The sequence below is a fragment of the Schistocerca cancellata genome, chromosome 6 (genome assembly GCF_023864275.1).
Source record: "Schistocerca cancellata isolate TAMUIC-IGC-003103 chromosome 6, iqSchCanc2.1, whole genome shotgun sequence".
NCBI classification, from domain to species: domain Eukaryota; kingdom Metazoa; phylum Arthropoda; class Insecta; order Orthoptera; family Acrididae; genus Schistocerca; species Schistocerca cancellata.
Genome location: NC_064631.1, coordinates 339151533 through 339165497, shown reverse-complemented (window position 1 = coordinate 339165497; position 13965 = coordinate 339151533). Strand labels below are relative to the sequence as shown.

Below are 13965 nucleotides of genomic sequence, written 5' to 3'. Positions count from 1 at the left end.
CCATTTGAACCATTTTTGCTACGCTACTGACTGGGTATGCATATAAGTCGCTTCTTGGAATTATTGGACAATTTAACTTCCAAATCGCATTTACTCCGCTCTATGAAATCCTAATTTATATGTGACAGTTCGCCATTGCACCTAGGTGAACCCGTGATCTATACTACTGGCCATTAAAATTGCTACACCAAGATGAAATGCACATGATGAACGAGTAATCATTGGACACATATATTATACTACAAGTGACATCTGATTACATTTTCACGCAATTTGGGTGCATAGATCCTGAGAAATCAGTACCCAGAACAACCACCTCTGGCCGTAATAAAGGCCTTGATGCACCTGGGCATTGACTCAAACAGAACTTGGATGGGGTGTACAGGTACAGCTGCCCATGCAGCTTCAACACGATACCACAGTTCATCAAGAGTAGTGAATGGCGGATGGTGACGAGCCAGTTGCTCGGCCACCATTGACCAGACGTTTTCAATGGGTGAGAGATTTGGAGAATGTGCTGGCCAGGGCAGCAGTCGAACATTTTCTGTATCCAGAAAGGGTCGTACAGGACCTGCAAAATGTGGTCATGCATTATCCTGCTGAAATGTAGGGTTTCGCAGCGATCGAATGAAGGGTAGAGCCACGGGTAGTAACACATCTGAAATGTAACGTCCACTGAAACTTCCTGGCAGATTAAAACTGCGTGCCCGACCGAGACTCGAACTCGGGACCTTTGCCTTTCGCGGGCAAGTGCTCTACCAACTCAGCTACCGAAGCACGACTCACGCCTGGTACTCACAGCTTTACTTCTGCCAGTACCTCGTCTCCTACCTTCCAAACTTTACAGAGGCTCTCCTGCGAACCTTGCAGAACTAGCACTCCTGAAAGAAAGGATATTGCGGAGACATGGCTTAGCCACAGCCTGGGGGATGTTTCTCAGTCTGGAAACATCCCCCAGCCTGTGGCTAAGCCATGTCTCCACAATATCCTTTCTTTCAGGAGTGCTAGTTCTGCAAGGTTCGCAGGAGAGCTTCTGTAAAGTTTGGAAGGTAGGAGACGAGGTACTGGCAGAAGTAAAGCTGTGAGTACCGAGCGTGAGTCGTGCTTCGGTAGCTCAGTTGGTAGAGCACTTGCCCGCGAAAGGCAAAGGTCCCGAGTTCGAGTCTCGGTAGGGCACGCAGTTGTAATCTGCCAGGAAGTAACATATCAGCACACACTCCGCTGCAGAGTGAAAATCTCATTCTGGAAACATCCCCCAGGCTGTGGCTAAGCCATGTCTCCGCAATATCCTTTCTTTCAGGAGTGCTAGTTCTGCAAGGTTCGCAGGAGAGCTTCTGTAAAGTTTGGAAGGTAGGAGACGAGGTACTGGCAGAAGTAAAGCTGTGAGTTCCAGGCGTGAGTCGTGCTTCGGTAGCTCAGTTGGTAGAGCACTTGCCCGCGAAAGGCAAAGGTCCCGAGTTCGAGTCTCGGTCGGGCGCGCAGTTTTAATCTGCCAGGAAGTTTCATATCAGCGCACACTCCGCTGCAGAGTGGAAATCTCATTCTGGAAATATCCCCCAGGCTGTGGCTAAGCCATGTCTCCGCAATATCCTTTCTTTCAGGAGTGCTAGTTCTGCAAGGTTCGCAGGAGAGCTTCTGTAAAGTTTGGAAGGTAGGAGACGAGATACTGGCAGAAGTAAAGCTGTGAGTTCCGGGCGTGAGTCGTGCTTCGGTAGCTCAGTTGGTAGAGCACTTGCCCCCGAAATGCAAAGCTCCCGAGTTCGAGTCTCGGTCGGGCACGCAGTTGTAATCTGCCAGGAAGTTTTTATATCAGCGCACACTCCGCTGCAGAGTGAAAATCTCATTCTGGAAACATCCCCCAGGCTGTGGCTAAGCCATGTCTCCGCAATATCCTTTCTTTCAAGAGTGCTAGTTCTGCAAGGTTCGCAGGAGAGCTTCTGTAAAGTTTGGAAGGTAGGAGACGAGGTACTGGCAGAAGTAAAGCTGTGAGTTCCGGGCGTGAGTCGTGCTTCGGTAGCTCAGTTGGTAGAGCACTTGCCCGCGAAATGCAAAGGTCCCGAGTTCGAGTCTCGGTCGGGCACGCAGTTTTAATCTGCCAGGAAGTTTCATATCAGCGCACACTCCGCTGCAGAGCGAAAATCTCATTCTGGAAACTTCCCCCAGGCTGTGGCTAAGCCATGTCACCGCAATATCCTTTCTTTCAGGAGTGCTAGTTCTGCAAGGTTCGCAGGAGAGCTTCTGTAAACTTTGGAAGGTAGGAGACGAGGTACTGGCAGAAGTAGAGCTGTGAGTACCGGGCGTGAGTCGTGCTTCGGTAGCTCAGTTGGTAGAGCACTTGCCCGCGAAAGGCAAAGGTACCGAGTTCAAGTCCCCGTCAGGCACGCAGTTTTAATCTGCCAGGAAGTTTCATATCAGCGCACACTGCGCTGCAGAGTGAAAATCTCATTCTGGAAACATCCCCCAGGCTGTGGCTAAGCCATGTCTCCGCAATATCCTTTCTTTCAGGAGTGCAAGTTCTGCAAGGTTCGCAGGAGAGCTTCTGTAAAGTTTGGAAGGTAGGAGACGAGGTACTGGCAGAAGTAAAGCTGAGAGTTCCGGGCGTGAGTCGTGCTTCGGTAGCTCAGTTGGTAGAGCACTTGCCCGCGAAAGGCAAAGGTCCCGAGTTCGAGTCTCGGTCGGGCGCGCAGTTTTAATCTGCCACGAAGTTTCATATCAACGCACACTCCGCTGCAGAGTGAAAATCTCATTCTGGAAACATCCCCCAGGCTGTGGCTAAGCCATGTCTCCGCAATATCCTTTCTTTCAAGAGTGCTAGTTCTGCAAAGAATGCAGGAGAGCTTCTGTAAAGTTTGGAAGGTAGGAGACGAGGTACTGGCAGAAGTAAAGCTGTGAGTACCAAGAGTGAGTCGTGCTTCGGTAGCTCAGTTGATAGAGCACTTGCCCCCGAAAGGCAAAGTTCCCGAGTTCGAGTCTCGGTCGGGCACGGAGTTGTAATCTGCCAGGAAGTTTCATATCAGCGCACACTGCGCTGCAGAGTGAAAATCTCATTCTGGAAACATCCCCCAGGCTGTGGCTAAGCCATGTCTCAGCAATATCCTTTCTTTCAGGAGTGCAAGTTATGCAAGGTTCGCAGGAGAGCTTCTGTAAAGTTTGGAAGGTAGGAGACGAGGTACTGGCAGAAGTAAAGCTGTGAGCTCCGGGCGTGAGTCGTGCATCGGTAGCTTAGTTGCTAGAGCACTTGCTTGCGAAAGGCAAAGGCCCCTTGTTCGAGTCTCGTTCGGGCACGCAGTTTTAATCTGCCAGGAAGTTTCATATCAACGCACACTCCGCTGCAGAGTGAAAATCTCAATCTGGAAACATCCCCCAGGCTGTGGCTAAGCCATGTCTCCGCAATATCCTTTCTTTCAGGAGTGCTAGTTCTGCAAGGTTCGCAGGAGAGCTTCTGTAAAGTTTGGAAGGTAGGAGACGAGGTACTGGCAGAAGTAAAGCTGTGAGTTCCGGGCGTGAGTCGTGCTTCGGTAGCTCAGTTGGTAGAGCACTTGCCCGCGAAATGCAAAGGTCCCGAGTTCGAGTCTCGGTCGGGCACGCAGTTTTAATCTGCCAGGAAGTTTCATATCAGCGCACACTCCGCTGCAGAGCGAAAATCTCATTCTGGAAACTTCCCCCAGGCTGTGGCTAAGCCATGTCTCCGCAATATGCTTTCTTTCAGGAGTGCTAGTTCTGCAAGGTTCGCAGGAGAGCTTCTGTAAAGTTTGGAAGGTAGGAGACGAGGTACTGGCAGAAGTAATTGGTAAAGCACTTGCCCGCGAAAGGCAAAGGTCCCGAGTTCGAGTCTCGGTCGGGCACGCAGTTTTAATCTACCAGGAAGTTTCATATCAGCACACACTCCGCTGCAGAGTGGAAATCTTATCCTGGAAACATCCCCCTGGCTGTGGCTAAGCCATGTCTCCGCAATATCCTTTCTTTCAGGAGTGTTAGTTCTGCAAGGTTCGCAGGAGATCTTCTGTAAAGTTTGGAAGGTAGGAGACGAGGTACTGGCAGAAGTAAAGCTATGAGTACCGGGCGTGAGTCGTGCTTCGGTAGCTCAGTTGGTAGAGCACTTGCCCGCGAAAGGCAAAGGTCCCGAGTTCGAGTCCCCGTCAGGCACGCAGTTTTAATCTGCCAGGAAGTTTCATATCAGCGCACACTGCGCTGCAGAGTGAAAATTTCATTCTGGAAACATCCCCCAGGCTGAGGCTAAGCCATGTCTCCGCAATATCCTTTCTTTCAGGAGTGCTAGTTCTGCAAGGTTCGCAGGAGAGCTTCTGTAAAGTTTGGAAGGTAAAAGACAAGGTACTGGCAGAAGTACAGCTGTGAGTTACGGGCGTGAGTCGTGCTTCGGTAGCTCAGTTGGTAGAGCACTTGCCCGCGAAAGGCAAAGGTCCCGATTTCGAGCCACGGTTGGGCGCGCAGTTTTAATCTGCCACGAAGTTTCATATCAGCGCAAACTCCGCTGCAGAGTGAAAATCTCATTCTGGAAACATCCCCCAGGCTGTGGCTAAGCCATGTCTCCGCAATATCCTTTCTTTCAGGAGCGCTAGTACTGCAAGGTTCGCAGGAGAGCTTCTGTAAACTTTGGAAGGTAGGAGACGAGGTACTGGCAGAAGTAAAGCTGTGAGTTCCGGGCGTGAGTCGTGCTTCGGTAGCTCAGTTGGTAGAGCACTTGCCCGCGAAAGGCAAAGCTCCCGAGTTCGAGTCTCGGTCGGGCACGCAGTTTTAATCTGCCAGGAAGTTTCATATCAGCGCACACTCCGCTGCAGAGTGGAAATTCTCATTCTTTAAACATCCCCCGGGCTCTGGCTAAGACATGTCTCCGCAATATCCTTTCTTTCAGGAGTGCTAGTTCAGCAAGGTTCGCAGGAGAGCTTCTGTAAAGTTTGGAAGGTAGGAGACGAGGTACTGGCAGAAGTAAAGCTGTGAGTTCCGGGCGTGAGTCGTGCTTCGGTAGCTCAGTTGGTAGAGCACTTGCCCGCGAAATGCAAAGGTCCCGAGTTCGAGTCTCGGTCGGGCACGCAGTTTTAATCTGCCAGGAAGTTTCATATCAGCGCACACTCCGCTGCAGAGCGAAAATCTCATTCTGGAAACTTCCCCCAGGCTGTGGCTAAGCCATGTCTCCGCAATATCCTTTCTTTCAGGAGTGCTAGTTCTGCAAGGTTCGCAGGAAAGCTTCTGTAAAGTTTTGAAGGTAGGAGACGAGGTACTGGCAGAAGTAATTGGTAAAGCACTTGCCCGCGAAAGGCAAAGGTCCCGAGTTCGAGTCTCGGTGGGGCACGCAGTTTTAATCTGCCACGAAGTTTCATATCAGCGCAAACTCCGCTGCAGAGTGAAAATCTCATTCTGGAAACATCCCCCAGGCTGCGGCTAAGCCATGTCTCCGCAATATCTTTTCTTTCAGGAGCGCTAGTACTGCAAGTTTCGCAGGAGAGCTTCTGTAAACTTTGGAAGGTAGGAGACGAGGTACTGGCAGAAGTAAAGCTGTGAGTTCCGGGCGTGAGTCGTGCTTCGGTAGCTCAGTTGGTAGAGCACTTGCCCGCGAAAGGCAAAGGTCCCGAGTTCGAGTCTCGGTCGGGCACGCAGTTTTAATCTGCCAGGAAGTTTCATATCAGCGCACACTCCGCAGCAGAGTGAAAATCTCATTCTGGAAACATCCCCCAGGCTGTGGCTAAGCCATGTCTCCGGAATATCCTTTCTTTCAGGATTGCTAGTTCAGCAAGGTTCGCAGGAGAGCTTCTGTAAACTTTGGAAGGTAGGAGACGAGGTACTGGCAGAAGTAATGCTATGAGTACCGGGCGTGAGTCGTGCGCCGGTAGCTCAGATGGTAGAGCACTTGCCCGCGAAAGGCAAAGGTCTCGAGTTCGAGTCTCGGTCGGTCACGCAGTTTTAATCTGCCAGGAAGTTTCATATCAGCGCACACTCGGCTGCAGAGTGAAAATCACATTCTGGAAACATCCCCCAGGCTGTGGCTAAGCCATGTCTCCGCAATATCCTTTCTTTCAGGAGTGCTAGTTCTGCAAGGTTCGCAGGAGAGCTTCTGTAAAGTTTGGAAGGTAGGAGACGAGGTACTGGCAGAAGTAAAGCTGTGAGTTCCGGGCGTGAGTCGTGCTTCGGTAGCTCAGTTGGTAGAGCACTTGCCCGCGAAAGGCAACGGTCCCGAGTACGAGTCTCGGTCGGGCGCGCAGTTTTAATCTGCCACGAAGTTTTATATCAGCGCACACTCCGCTGCAGAGTGAAAATCTCATTCTGGAAACATCCCCCTGGCTGTGGCTAAGCCATGTCTCCGCAATATCCTTTCTTTCAGGAGTGCTACTTCTGCAAGGTTCGCAGGAGAGCTTCTGTAAAGTTTGGAAGGTAGGAGACGAGGTACTGGCAGAAGTAATTGGTAGAGCACCTGCCCGCGAAAGGCAAAGTTCCCGAGTTCGAGTCTCGGTCGGGCACGCAGTTTTAATCTACCAGGAAGTTTCATATCAGCGCACACTCCGCTGCAGAGTGGAAATCTCATTCTGGAAACATCCCCCAGGCTGTGGCTAAGCCATGTCTCCGCAATATCCTTTCTTTCAGGAGTGCTAGTTCTGTAAGGTTCGCAGAAGAGCTTCCGTAAAGTTTGGAAGGTAGGAGACGAGGTACTGGCAGAAGTGAAGCTATGAGTACCGGGCGTGAGTCGTGCTTCGGTAGCTCAGTTGGTAGAGCACTTGCCCGCGAAAGACAAAGGCCCCGAGTTCGAGTCTCGGTCGGGCACGCAGTTTTAATCTGCCAGGAAGTTTCATATCAGCGCACACTCCGCTGCAGAGTGGAAATCTCATTCTGGAAACATCCCCCAGGCTGTGGCTAAGCCATGTCTCCGCAATATCCTTTCTTTCAGGAGTGCTAGTACTGCAACGTTCGCAGCCGAGCTTTTGTAAACTTTGGAAGGTAGGAGACGAGGTACTGGCAGAAGTAAAGCTGTGAGTACCGGGCGTGAGACGTGCTTCGGTAGCTCAGTTGGTAGAGCACTTGCCCGCGAAAGGCAAAGGTCCCGAGTTCGAGTCTCAGTCGGGCACGCAGTTTTAATCTGTCAGGAAGTTTCATATCAGCGCACACTCCGCTGCAGAGTGAAAATCTCATTCTGGAAACATCCCCCAGGCTGTGGCTAACCCATGTCTCCGCAATATCATTTCTTTCAGGAGTGCTAGATCTGCAAAGTATGCAGGAGGACTTCTGTAAAGTTTGGAAGGTAGGAGACGAGGTACTGGCAGAAGTAAAGCTGTGAGTACCGGGAGTGAGACATGCTTCGGTAGCTCAGTTGGTAGAGCACTTGCCCCCAAAAGGTAAAGGTCCCGAGTTCAAGTCCCCGTCAGGCACGCAGTTTTAATCTGCCAGGAAGTTTCATATCAGCGCACACTGCGCTGCAGAGTGAAAATCTCATTCTGGAAACATCCCCCAGGCTGTGGCTAAGACATGTCTCCGCAATATCCTTTCTTTCAGGAGTGCTAGTTCTGCAAGGTTCGCTGGAGAGCTTCTGTAAAGTTTGAAAGGTAGGAGACGAGGTACTGACAGAAGTAAAGCTGTGAGTTCCGGGCGTGAGTCGTGCTTCGGTAGCTCAGTTGGTAGAGCACTTGCCCGCGAAAGGCAAAGGTCCCGAGTTCGAGTGTCGGTCGGGCGCGCAGTTTTAATCTGCCACGAAGTTTCATATCAGCGCACACTCCGCTGCAGAGTGAAAATCTCATTCTGGAAATATCCCCCAGGCTGTGGCTAAGCCATGTCTCCGCAATATCCTTTCTTTCAGGAGCGCTAGTACTGCAAGGTTCGCAGGAGAGCTTCTGTAAACTTTGGAAGGTAGGAGACGAGGTACTGGCAGAAGTAAAGCTGTGAGTTCCGGGCGTGAGTCGTGCTTCGGTAGCTCAGTTGGTAGAGCACTTGCCCGCGAAAGGCAAAGGTCCCGAGTTCGAGTCTCGGTCGGGCACGCAGTTTTAATCTGCCAGGAAGTTTCATATCAGCGCACACTCCGCTGCAGAGTGGAATTTCTCATTCTTTAAACATCCCCCGGGCTCTGGCTAAGACATGTCTCCGCAATATCCTTTCTTTCAGGAGTGCTAGTTCAGCAAGGTTCGCAGGAGAGCTTCTGTAAAGTTTGGAAGGTAGGAGACGAGGTACTGGCAGAAGTAAAGCTGTGAGTACCGGGCGTGAGTCGTGCTTCGGTAGCTCAGTTGGTAGAGCACTTGCCCGCGAAATGCAAAGGTCCCGAGTTCGAGTCTCGGTCGGGCACGCAGTTTTAATCTGCCAGGAAGTTTCATATCAGCGCACACTCCGCAGCAGAGTGAAAATCTCATTCTGGAAACATCCCCCAGGCTGTGGCTAAGCCATGTCTCCGGAATATCCTTTCTTTCAGGATTGCTAGTTCAGCAAGGTTCGCAGGAGAGCTTCTGTAAGCTTTGGAAGGTAGGAGACGAGGTACTGGCAGAAGTAATGCTATGAGTACCGGGCGTGAGTCGTGCGCCGGTAGCTCAGATGGTAGAGCACTTGCCCGCGAAAGGCAAAGGTCTCGAGTTCGAGTCTCGGTCGGTCACGCAGTTTTAATCTGCCAGGAAGTTTCATATCAGCGCACACTCGGCTGCAGAGTGAAAATCTCATTCTGGAAACATCCCCCAGGCTGTGGCTAAGCCATGTCTCCGCAATATCCTTTCTTTCAGGAGTGCTAGTTCTGCAAGGTTCGCAGGAGAGCTTCTGTAAAGTTTGGAAGGTAGGAGACGAGGTACTGGCAGAAGTAAAGCTGTGACTACCGGGCGTGAGTCGTGCTTCGGTAGCTCAGTTGGTAGAGCACTTGCCCGCGAAATGCAAAGGTCCCGAGTTCGAGTCTCGGTCGGACACGCAGTTTTAATCTGCCAGGAAGTTTCATATCAGCGCACACTCCGCAGCAGAGTGAAAATCTCATTCTGGAAACATCCCCCAGGCTGTGGCTAACCCATGTCTCCGCAATATCATTTCTTTCAGGAGTGCTAGATCTGCAAAGTATGCAGGAGGACTTCTGTAAAGTTTGGAAGGTAGGAGACGAGGTACTGGCAGAAGTAAAGCTGTGAGTACCGGGAGTGAGTCATGCTTCGGTAGCTCAGTTGGTAGAGCACTTGCCCCCAAAAGGTAAAGGTCCCGAGTTCAAGTCCCCGTCAGGCACGCAGTTTTAATCTGCCAGGAAGTTTCATATCAGCGCACACTGCGCTGCAGAGTGAAAATCTCATTCTGGAAACATCCCCCAGGCTGTGGCTAAGCCATGTCTCCGCAATATCCTTTCTTTCAGGAGTGCTAGTTCTGCAAGGTTCGCTGGAGAGCTTCTGTAAAGTTTGAAAGGTAGGAGACGAGGTACTGGCAGAAGTAAAGCTGTGAGTTCCGGGCGTGAGTCGTGCTTCGGTAGCTCAGTTGGTAGAGCACTTGCCCGCGAAAGGCAAAGGTCCCGAGTTCGAGTCTCGGTCGGGCGCGCAGTTTTAATCTGCCACGAAGTTTCATATCAGCGCACACTCCGCTGCAGAGTGAAAATCTCATTCTGGAAACATCCCCCAGGCTGTGGCTAAGCCATTACTCCGCAATATCCTTTCCTTCAGGAGTGCTAGTACTGCAAGGTTCGCAGGAGAGCTTCTGTAAAGTTTGGAAGGTAGGAGACGATGTAATGGCAGAAGTAAAGCTGTGTGTACCGGGCGTGAGTCGTGCTTCGGTAGCTCAGTTGGTAGAGCACTTGCCCGCGAAATGCAAAGGTCCCGAGTTCGAGTCTCGGTCGGGCACGCAGTTTTAATCTGCCAGGAAGTTTCATATCAGCGCACACTCCGCTGCAGAGTGAAAATCTCATTCTGGAAACATCCCCCAGGCTGTGGCTAAGCCATGTCTCCGCAATATCCTTTCTTTCAGGAGTGCTAGTTCTGCAAGGTTCGCAGGAGAGCTTCTGTAAAGTTTGGAAGGTAGGAGACGAGGTACTGGCAGAAGTAAAGCTGTGACTACCGGGCGTGAGTCGTGCTTCGGTAGCTCAGTTGGTAGAGCACTTGCCCGCGAAATGCAAAGGTCCCGAGTTCGAGTCTCGGTCGGACACGCAGTTTTAATCTGCCAGGAAGTTTCATATCAGCGCACACTCCGCAGCAGAGTGAAAATCTCATTCTGGAAACATCCCCCAGGCTGTGGCTAAGCCATGTCTCCGCAATATCCTTTCTTTCAGGAGTGCTAGTTCAGCAAGGTTCGCAGGAGAGCTTCTGTAAACTTTGGAAGGTAGGAGACGAGGTACTGGCAGAAGTAAAGCTGTGAGTTCCGGGCGTGAGTCGTGCTTCGGTAGCTCAGTTGGTAGAGCACTTGCCCGCGAAAGGCAAAGGTCCCGATTTCGAGTCTCGGTCGGGCGCGCAGTTTTAATCTGCCAGGAAGTTTCATATCAGCGCACACTCCGCTGCAGAGTGAAAATCTCATTCTGGAAATATCCCCCAGGCTGTGGCTAAGCCATGTCTCCGCAATATCCTTTCTTTCAGGAGTGCTAGTTCTGCAAGGTTCGCAGGAGAGTTTCTGTAAAGTTTGGAAGGTAGGAGACGAGGTACTGGCAGAAGTAAAGCTGTGAGTACCGGGCGTGAATCGTGCTTCGGTAGCTCAGTTGGTAGAGCACTTGCCCGCGAAAGGCAAAGGTCCCGAGTTCGAGTCCCCGTCAGGCACGCAGTTTTAATCTGCCAGGAAGTTTCATTTCAGCGCACACTCGGCTGCAGAGTGAAAATCTCATTCTGGAAACATCCCCCAGGCTGTGGCTAAGCCATGTCTCCGCAATATCCTTTCTTTCAGGAGTGCTACTTCTGCAAGGTTCGCAGGAGAGCTTCTGTAAATTTGGAAGGTAGGAGACGAGGTACTGGCAGAAGTAATTGGCAGAGCACTTGCCCGCGAAAGGCAAAGGTCCCGAGTTCGAGTCTCGGTCGGGCACGCAGTTTTAATCTACCAGGAAGTTTCATATCAGCGCACACTCCGCTGCAGAGTGGAAATCTCATTCTGGAAACATCCCCCAGGCTGTGGCTAAGCCATGTCTCCGCAATATCCTTTCTTTCAGGAGTGCTAGTTCTGCAAGGTTCGCAGGAGAGCTTCCGTAAAGTTTGGAAGGTAGGAGACGAGGTACTGGCAGAAGTAAAGCTGTGAGTACCGGGCGTGAGTCGTGCTTCGGTAGCTCAGTTGGTAGAGCACTTGCCCGCGAAAGGCAAAGGTCCCGAGTTCGAGTCTCGGTCGGGCACGCAGTTTTAATCTGCCAGGAAGTTTCATATCGGCGCACACTCCGCTGTAGAGTGGAAATTCTCATTCTGAAAACATCCGCCAGGCTGTGGCTAAGCCATGTCTCCGCAATATCCTTTCTTTCAGGAGTGCTAGTACTGCAACGTTCGCAGGCGAGCTTTTGTAAACTTTGGAAGGTAGGAGACGAGGTACTGGCAGAAGTAAAGCTGTGAGTACCGGGCGTGAGACGTGCTTCGGTAGCTCAGTTGGTAGAGCACTTGCCCGCGAAAGGCAAAGGTCCCGAGTTCGAGTCTCAGTCGGGCACGCTGTTTTAATCTGTCAGGAAGTTTCATATCAGCGCACACTCCGCTGCAGAGTGAAAATCTCATTCTGGAAACATCCCCCAGGCTGTGGCTAACCCATGTCTCCGCAATATCATTTCTTTCAGGAGTGCTAGATCTGCAAAGTATGCAGGAGGACTTCTGTAAAGTTTGGAAGGTAGGAGACGAGGTACTGGCAGAAGTAAAGCAGTGAGTTCCGGGCGTGAGTCGTGCTTCGGTAGCTCAGTTGGTAGAGCACTTGCCCGCGAAAGGCAAAGGTCCCGAGTTCGAGTCTCGATCGGGCACGCATTTTTAATCTGCCAGGAAGTTTCATATCAGCGCACACTCCGCTGCAGAGTGGAAATTCTCATTCTGGAAACATCCCCCAGGCTCTGGCTAAGACATGTCTCCGCAATATCCTTTCTTTCAGGAGTGCTAGTTCAGCAAGGGTCGCAGGAGAGCTTCTGTAAAGTTTGGAAGGTAGGAGACGAGGTACTGGCAGAAGTAAAGCTATGAGTACCGGGCGTGAGACGTGCGCCGGTAGCTCAGATGGTAGAGCATTTGCCCGCGAAAGGCAAAGGTCTCGAGTTCGAGTCTCGGTCGGTCACGCAGTTTTAATCTGCCAGGAAGTTTCATATCAGCGCACACTCGGCTGCAGAGTGAAAATCTCATTCTGGAAACATCCCCCAGGCTGTGGCTAAGCCATTACTCCGCAATATCCTTTCCTTCAGGAGTGCTAGTACTGCAAGGTTCGCAGGAGAGCTTCTGTAAAGTTTGGAAGGTAGGAGACGATGTAATGGCAGAAGTAAAGCTGTGTGTACCGGGCGTGAGTCGTGCTTCGGTAGCTCAGTTGGTAGAGCACTTGCCCGCGAAATGCAAAGGTCCCGAGTTCGAGTCTCGGTCGGGCACGCAGTTTTAATCTGCCAGGAAGTTTCATATCAGCGCACACTCCGCTGCAGAGTGAAAATCTCATTCTGGAAACATCCCCCAGGCTGTGGCTAAGCCATGTCTCCGCAATATCCTTTCTTTCAGGAGTGCTAGTTCTGCAAGGTTCGCAGGAGAGCTTCTGTAAAGTTTGGAAGGTAGGAGACGAGGTACTGGCAGAAGTAAAGCTGTGACTACCGGGCGTGAGTCGTGCTTCGGTAGCTCAGTTGGTAGAGCACTTGCCCGCGAAATGCAAAGGTCCCGAGTTCGAGTCTCGGTCGGACACGCAGTTTTAATCTGCCAGGAAGTTTCATATCAGCGCACACTCCGCAGCAGAGTGAAAATCTCATTCTGGAAACATCCCCCAGGCTGTGGCTAAGCCATGTCTCCGCAATATCCTTTCTTTCAGGAGTGCTAGTTCAGCAAGGTTCGCAGGAGAGCTTCTGTAAACTTTGGAAGGTAGGAGACGAGGTACTGGCAGAAGTAAAGCTATGAGTACCGGGCGTGAGACGTGCGCCGGTAGCTCAGATGGTAGAGCATTTGCCCGCGACAGGCAAAGGTCTCCAGTTCGAGTCTCGGTCGGTCACGCAGTTTTAATCTGCCAGGAAGTTTCATATCAGCGCACACTCGGCTGCAGAGTGAAAATCTCATTCTGGAAACATCCCCCAGGCTGTGGCTAAGCCATGTCTCCGCAATATCCTTTCTTTCAGGAGTGCTAGTTCTGCAAGGTTCGCAGGAGAGCTTCTGTAAAGTTTGGAAGGTAGGAGACGAGGTACTGGCAGAAGTAAAGCTGTGAGTTCCGGGCGTGAGTCGTGCTTCGGTAGCTCAGTTGGTAGAGCACTTGCCCGCGAAAGGCAAAGGTCCCGATTTCGAGTCTCGGTCGGGCGCGCAGTTTTAATCTGCCAGGAAGTTTCATATCAGCGCACACTCCGCTGCAGAGTGAAAATCTCATTCTGGAAATATCCCCCAGGCTGTGGCTAAGCCATGTCTCCGCAATATCCTTTCTTTCAGGAGTGCTAGTTCTGCAAGGTTCGCAGGAGAGTTTCTGTAATGTTTGGAAGGTAGGAGACGAGGTACTGGCAGAAGTAAAGCTGTGAGTACCGGGCGTGAATCGTGCTTCGGTAGCTCAGTTGGTAGAGCACTTGCCCGCGAAAGGCAAAGGTCCCGAGTTCGAGTCCCCGTCAGGCACGCAGTTTTAATCTGCCAGGAAGTTTCATTTCAGCGCACACTCGGCTGCAGAGTGAAAATCTCATTCTGGAAACATCCCCCAGGCTGTGGCTAAGCCATGTCTCCGCAATATCCTTTCTTTCAGGAGTGCTACTTCTGCAAGGTTCGCAGGAGAGCTTCTGTAAATTTGGAAGGTAGGAGACGAGGTACTGGCAGAAGTAATTGGCAGAGCACTTGCCCGCGAAAGGCAAAGGTCCCGAGTTCGAGTCTCGGTCGGGCACGCAGTTTTAATCTACCAGGAAGTTTCATATCAGCGCACACTCCGCTG

General features: G+C 51.4%; 3 non-coding genes across 3 annotated transcripts; all 3 read left to right on the top strand.

Moving 5' to 3' along the window:
- The first annotated feature begins 1404 nt into the window (after nucleotides 1-1404).
- Nucleotides 1405-1479, top strand: Trnas-cga (transfer RNA serine (anticodon CGA)). Its single transcript has one exon. It is a non-coding gene; the product is annotated as a tRNA-Ser (tRNA).
- A 1130-nt stretch (nucleotides 1480-2609) lies between these two features.
- On the top strand, nucleotides 2610-2684 carry Trnas-cga (transfer RNA serine (anticodon CGA)). The gene has a single exon. It is a non-coding gene; the product is annotated as a tRNA-Ser (tRNA).
- A 6727-nt stretch (nucleotides 2685-9411) lies between these two features.
- Nucleotides 9412-9486, top strand: Trnas-cga (transfer RNA serine (anticodon CGA)). The gene has a single exon. It is a non-coding gene; the product is annotated as a tRNA-Ser (tRNA).
- The last annotated feature ends 4479 nt before the right edge of the window (nucleotides 9487-13965 follow it).